The sequence below is a fragment of the Durio zibethinus genome, chromosome 7, assembly GCF_047325235.1.
Source record: "Durio zibethinus cultivar Kanyao isolate XHJ-2024 chromosome 7, ASM4732523v1, whole genome shotgun sequence".
Classification (NCBI taxonomy): Eukaryota; Viridiplantae; Streptophyta; class Magnoliopsida; order Malvales; family Malvaceae; genus Durio; species Durio zibethinus.
Window position 1 is genome coordinate 25,707,023 of NC_143168.1, and position 7,638 is coordinate 25,714,660.

The 7,638-nt window shown below is 34.6% G+C and overlaps 1 pseudogene; it reads left to right on the forward strand.

The window, feature by feature from the left end:
- Positions 1-4,890: 4,890 nt before the first annotated feature.
- LOC111310494 (tubulin alpha chain pseudogene) lies at positions 4,891-7,260 on the forward strand (annotated as a pseudogene).
- Positions 7,261-7,638: the final 378 nt, after the last annotated feature.

Sequence of the window (7,638 nt, forward strand, 5' to 3'; positions counted from 1 at the left end):
GACGTTAGCACCAGACATCTCTGCATTTATTTGAAGAAGGGCAGCTGCCTATCCTATGTTTGTGAAGATAGAGAGGAATATAGTTAGCAAAACCAGCTTCAAGACAGGCTCACCCAAGACCTTAAACCCGAGCCATTCATTAATCAAAACCAAAGCCTTGAGTTGGAACCCATTCAAGAAACAATCTAGGCCTGATTCAAAAATTGGCCTAAATTGGTTTTGATTTGAGATTAAGCTCAATTTTTGGTAAGATGTTTTCTTTCCCGTTTTGATTTTTTTTTTTTGGTTCTAGCATGTCATTCATTCACTTATTTTATGTTTTTGTGATTTAAAAATATTTTTTAATAATAAAAATAATAATTTCAAAAAAAATATTCTCGAAGAAAAGTTGAAAGTATCAATTTTTCTTGAAAATAAAGTTTCCAAAAAAATGAATTTTTTTTTGAGGAAAAGTTGAAAGTATCAATTTTCCTTAAAAATAAATTTTCAAAAAAGGGTTTTTGAGGAAAAGTTGAAAGTATAAATTTTACTCGAAAATCAAAGTTTTCAAAAAAATATTTTTGGGGAAAAGTTGAAAGTATCAATTTTCCTTAAAAATAAATTTTCAAAAAAATAAATTTTTGAGGAAAAGTTGAAAGTATCAATTTTTCTTGAAATTAAAGTTTCAAAAGAATATTTTTTGAAAAAAGTTGAAAGTATCAATTTTCCTCGAAATTAAAGTTTTCAAAAGATATTTTGAGGAAAAGTTGAAAGTATCAATTTTTCTTGAAATTAAAGTTTCAAAAGAATATTTTTTTGAAAATGTTGAAAGTATCAATTTTCCTCGAAATTAAAGTTTTCAAAAGATATTTTGAGGAAAAGTTGAAAGTATCAATTTTTCTCGAAATTAAAGTTTTCAAAAGATATTTTGAGGAAAAGTTAAAAATATCAATTTTCCTCGAGATTAACATTTCTAAAAAATATTTTGGGAAAAAGTTGAAAGTATCAATTTTTCCTGCACAAAAATAATCATTCTTTTATTCCTTTTTATATTTTTTCAATGTTAAATAATCCGACGATGAAGCCTCTGCAAGTGAAACAATAGTTTTTCTTGCATACTCTTGAGGTGAGGGAATTTTCTCAATTTTCTGCTAAAAGTATTAGAGTCAATTATGAATAATTTCTAATAATTAATTACTTGAAAACCTTTAGATTTTAACCTTGAACCACATATAGTGAACCTTAGAAGTGCCTAAACCTAGGATATAGTCCTTTCTATCCAATGATAGATATATCCTGAAATTAAGACATAAAAAGGGTGTTTATCTAATCATTTTGATTGCCTGACTTTGTGCATCATTTTCATTATCATATGTAACACTAAGCATCAGCATCATTTTCATTTCATCCATGAAACTAACTATATTGTTTGTCTGATTTTATGCATCTACATTACTTTCATGATCATGTTTTAACACAATTATTTGCATCCATTTCATATTAGAATTCATCAAAAAAATGTACATTTCATTCGTGCATCAAAGCATCATACATAAAGCATAGCATATCATTTTTAATCATAATTATGGTGCTAGAGGTTTAAGGATAGCTCCACCAAATAACCCCATTCACTAATACAAGAGCTCAAGCCAGACTAATGGAACAAAAAAATTTCAGTCGTCTCGAGAGAATAAAAAAAGCTCAGGAGAAGTTAAAAGGGGAGTTGAATAAGATTTTAAGGGCAAATTGATTTAATATGGTGATCCAAATTTTGAGTCGAATGTTACTCATCGACAGCGAGTGGAGAGAGCCTGTTTTCAAGAAGTGAATTTCAATTATCTATCCTACAATTGAACAGAATATCAATCATATTTCAGCAGCTATAGCTAAAGATGTGAAGCTTATGGTGGCTACTGCTCAGAGAGCTCTTTTTAGAAACAAAAGCAAAAATTAGGCTTCAGCTTCTGACGTTGTTCATGCCAAGTATTTACGGGCCATCGTTTCCAAAATAACAAAGAGAAAATTTGAATTAGCAAAGCTTGAGCGATTGGTTACGGGAAACCACTTGATGAAGCAACTTGGGACATTGATGATGTTGTTGGATATTTTGAGTACTATATGTACCTTGCCGAAAGTTTAGATACGAAGTAAAAGGTTGCCATCTCTTTTCCTATTAAGACATTTAAGAGTTATGTGCTTAAAGAACCACTTGGGATCATTGGATTGATTACTCTATGAAAGTATCCACTGTTGATGGTCGCCTGAAAAGTAGCTCTTGCTTTGGCTACAGATTGTGTTGCAATACTAAAGCCTCTCGAGTTGGTATCTATCACCTGTTTGGAGCTGGCTAACGTATGTAAAAAGGTTAGTTTTCTTCTAAATGTCTTGAATATTCTGACTGGATTGGGCCTGAAAGTTGTGATTCCTTTGGCATATCATCTCAATGTTGACAAGATTATCTTTACCAGAAGCAATACAACAGGGAGCATGATAATGGAAGCAACCGCTCAAATGGTCAAGCCTGTATCTTTAGAACTCGACAGGAAAAGCCCAATCATTTTGTTTGAGGATCAAAAATATGAAGAGTCACAATGAATCAATGGGGCGAGATAAAAATCCTTCACCTAGTTGTCTAGGGGCATGATTTTAAAGAGAATGTTAAAACTGGTTGAATGCTACTTGTCATTCTAAGAGTTCTTTTAAAGTAATGTTAGGATTTCTTTTCTGCAATATGATTTCACTTGTTATCATCTTAATAAGGGCAAGTTAATGCATTTTATTACATTTTCTTTTTCACTCGACCATTATTTCATGCCCTGTTACCTTTCATAACTTTACATTCCCATTCTTAAATTTCAGATGATGAATATTTAGACAATGATAACCATAATTCTAGGATTTAATTTTGAGAACTCATCCATATTAATATGAGGAGATCATTTGAGCAAAAAAGTAAGCAGTTACTAGAGGTGAAATAGATATATCTCGAAGATGTGTAATCTTTTATACAGGTTCATGAGCTTTGTTCAATAGATGATGTTCAAGAAAAGTATTCACAATTGAGATGAAAAATGGCCATCTTTCTTTTACCATTCGAAAAACCATTTATTGCTATCCCTTTGAGCCTATTATGATTTCTTTTTCGGAGGAACCCCAACCTAGGATCACCCTCTACACTGGGGGGCAATTTTTGAAAAAAATATCACAAAAGGTCTCAAAAATGGAAAAAGAAAAAAAAAGAAAAAATAAATACCACACATGACTTGGGGTAAAGTAATGAGAATCTTTTGTGTGAGAAAAAAAAAGTAGTGAAATGATGTGGGAGCAAAATGCCAAATTGCATCAAATGATCCTTCAGTCTTGAACCTTTTTAATATATATTTTGAGCCTATTATATCCATTTCTTTTATGACCCCTCACTTTGACCTACATTATAACCTTGAAAAGCCCATTTAGATCAAGTGTGAATGCTTAACTTGAATGATCATATGTTGAGCGAAGGCATGCTCATGATGAAACAATGGAATCATGCTACATTACTCTAAAGTTGGATGTATGGAAGATATCAACAATGGATGAAAAATGAGCAAAAAGAAAAGAATATGATAAAAAAAAAAGGAAAAAGTGAGAAAATGAAAAAAAGAGATTCAAATTGAAAATCTGAAAGGGTGATTTTGGTAAAAAAAAAAAAAAAGATCCAGGTCAAATAGCTCACATGAATGGAAGATCAAAGACATCTGAAGATCCCTCAAAGATTGGGGCAAAGTTCACCAAGCTCAAGATGACTTCAACAATAAATGGAATGAGTTTTCGAAAAAGAATCCTAGATTAATGTTGAGAATTGTTTGAATATTCATCATTTGGATATACCATCCATCCCAATGACATGTATCCAATTTATTTCCTTTCCCATTTGTTTTGTACCAAAATAGATATTCATTGATTATCTTTACCATAATTCACCTTGTGTTCTCTTATTGTTACACCCCTAGAATGAATTGAGAAAATGCTTGATTGCATTGTATTTATCAAGATTTGAAATGATAATGAATGAATGAATATGTGTTTAAAAGAATCTTGCATTCATTTGAAAAAAAATCTAAGATGATGGTGGTAACAAAATGAAAAAACGGTAGAAACCTAAAAGAGATGATTTGGAAAGATATATGATGTGATCAAATGGAGAATATAATGGGGCAAATCTTGAAAAGTGGTATAACCAAGTGATGAGTACAAGGATGAATTGGTCGATATGACTTGCAAGTTATGATTGAATGATGAGAACAATCAGTGGATAAAGTTTGTTTTGGAATGGTTAATGTTGAGACACCTATGAGTAATGACCCAGTGATGGTGAATGAAACTTGTTTTGAAATTTGTTAGTGCTGAGAAATTCATTGAATGATGGTCAAGTGATGATCGATTGATGAAGCTTATTCCAAAGTATTGAGAAACTGAACAAGGAAGAATGTGAGTGGAAAAGACAATTGAGAGCTACACTAGTTCGATCTTAGAAGAGCAGTGTAATTGGATCTTTGAAGAATCAAAAGGCTTGACACCCAAGAAAAGAGCTTGAAAAACTTGAGTACCATATATTGAATAGGAATTAATTGGCCAACATTTGCATAGCATGCATTAAAATTCATATGCATTGCATAGCATACACTACTTTCAGGAAAGTATAGTGTATAAATTCAAGAAGCAGGGGTGTTTCAAGATCCCACATAGAGAAGATAGATGTGAAGACATTTTCAAAATTGAGAAAAAAGAAACTCATCAGGTAAGTTCTTATTCCTTGAAATAGGATGTTTTTTGGTATCAGGGTTGATTTATAAGACCTTTAGGCATAATCTCCTGAAATTCTTTTAAATACAACTTTCAACTCCTTTGGACATGATTGTCAAGGAGCAATTTACTTTTCAAAGTCGTGGTGCCTCTGGTTAGAGGAGCAATTTACTTTCTAAAGTCGTTGAGCCTCTATTTAGAGGAGCTTTGATAAAAAAAATGAAAAAACAAAAACAAAAAAAAAAGTTGCCTCTATTTAGAGGAGCTTTGTTTATGTTTCTCAAAGTCATTGAGCCTCTGCTTAGAGGAGCTTTGATCAAAATTTTTTTTAAAAAAAAGGCAAAACAAAATGGCAAAAAAAAAATCTAGTTGAGTCTTGAATAGGTGTTTACGTCTTTGCACAATTTCTATTTCACAGAAAATGTGTAAAGAGGGGCAGCTGTGACACCTCATTTTGTTCGGGATTCTTTGTCAATTGAGACTAATCCAAGTTCAGTTGCAGGGATTTTTATTCATTTGTATTTTAGATTTTTTTATTTCATATTTATCATTTTTATTTTTATTTTATGATTTATTTTATTTTTCTTTCTTTTGATTATCTGATTAATTAAAGAAAAAAAAGGAAAAAAAAAAAGCTGAAAGATTGAGACTAAGCTTGTGATTGTGATGATTGTTATTTAGATGCTAATCTTTAGCATCGGATGATTAATTGAATTGAATTGAAACTCTATCAACAATGAATGTACAAGCTGAAAAAGGAGGAGAAAAAAAACCAAAAAAAAAAGAAAAAAGCTGAGGAAAGATAGAAGAAGAATCCGAATAGGAGAAGGCAGGCGTCTTGATACACGCCACAATCTTTTTTTCCAAACAAAAAATTGTCGTTTCATTTTCTTAGGATTTTTTTTGGTTTTCTTGAATGTCAAAAAAAAAAAAAGAGAAATGAGAGAGTGTATTTCGATTCATATCAATCAGGCCGGTATTCAGGTCGGCAATGCTTGCTGGGAGCTTTACTGTCTCGAGCATGGCATTCAGCCTGATGGCCAAATGCCAAGTGATAAGACTGTTGGTGGAGGAGATGATGCTTTCAACACCTTTTTTAGTGAAACTGGTGCCGAAAAGCACGTTCCTCGTGCTATATTTATTAATCTGGAGCCTACTGTTATCGATGAAGTTAGGACTGAAACGTATCGTCAGATGTTCCACCCTGAACAACTCATCAGTGGGAAAGAAGATGCTGCCAACAATTTCGCCCGTGACCATTATACGATTGGAAAAAAGATTGTTGATCTTCGATTGGATCGTATCCGAAAGCTCACTGATAACTGTACCGGACTCCAAGGGGTCTTGGTTTTCAATACTGTTGGTGGTGGTACTGGTTCTGGCCTTGGATCTCTTCTCTTGGAACGTCTTTCTGTTGACTATGGAAAGAAGTCAAAACTTGGTTTCACTGTGTATCCTTCACCTCAGGTTTCTACATCTGTTGTAGAGCCTTACAACAGTGTGCTGTCCACTCATTCGCTCCTTGAGCACACTGATGTTGCTGTGCTTCTCGATAATGAAGCCATATATGACATCTGCAAGCGTTCTCTGGACATTGAATGACCCACTTATACCAATCTTAACCGCCTTGTCTCTCAGGTTATCTTATCTCTTACTACCTCTTTGAGGTTTGATGGAGCTTTGAATGTGGATGTGATCGAGTTCCAGACTAACCTGGTTCCCTATCCTAGGATTCATTTTATGCTTTCTTCCTATGCACCTGTTATTTCAACTGAGAAGGCTTACCATGAGCAACTATCAGTGGCTGAGATCACCAATAGTGCTTTTAAACCCTCTTCCATGATGGCCAAATGTGACCCACGCCATGGAAAGTACATGGCTTGCTGCCTCATGTATCGAGGTGATGTTGTGCCCAAAGATGTGAATGCAGCTGTGGCCCCCATCAAGACCAAGCGCACAATCCAGTTTGGTGATTGGTCCCCTACTGGATTTAAGTGTGGTATCAACTACCAGCCACCGACCGTTGTTCCAGGAGGAGACCTTGCCAAGGTGCAGAGGGCTGTCTGCATGATCTCCAACTCAACCAGTGTTGCAGAAGTGTTTTCCCGCTTTGACTACAAATTTGATCTCATGTATGCCAAGCGTGCTTTTGTGCACTGGTATGTTGGTGAAGGCAAGGAGGAGAAGGAGAACTAAAAGGAATTTATGCCAAGCTCATGGTTGTTGTCACGGTACTTTTGATCTGCACACTCTCACTTTTGTTTTCGGCTACAATTAGTGGAAATCGCAGATTTCTCCAGCCTTCTGAGATCAATGCAGAAGAACTTTAAGAAAGTACCAAGGCTGGCAGCTGGAAGCCATCATCTGCTCCAACCACAAATGGTGGGCTTTCCATGCTTGTATATTGGCAAGGTTACTACGGGTCAATTAATGGTTTTCCTCCACAGCAGTAACCTTTACTCCGACTCCCACCTGGCTTGCCAATGCCACCTTCCATGCAGCAATCTATGCAATATCTAGCCTTGAATGTGTCATTACCTGTTACAGCTCCAAACTTGCCAGCCTCTCAGTTTTCTGAAAACAGTCAGTTGCTGCCACCCCTTTGCTCAAAAAGACATGGAGATTGTTCGTGTGTCACCTTCAGAATTGATGTTAGCACCAGACATCTTTGCATTTATTTGAAGAAGGGCAGCTACCTATCCTATGTTTGTGAAGATAGAGAGGAATACTGTTAGCAAAACCAGCTTCAAGACAGGCTCACCCAAGACCTTAAACCCGAGCCATTCATTAATCAAAACCAAAGCCTTGAGTTGGAACCCATTCAAGAAACAATCTAGGCCTGATTCAAAAAGTTGGCCTAAATTGGTTTTGATT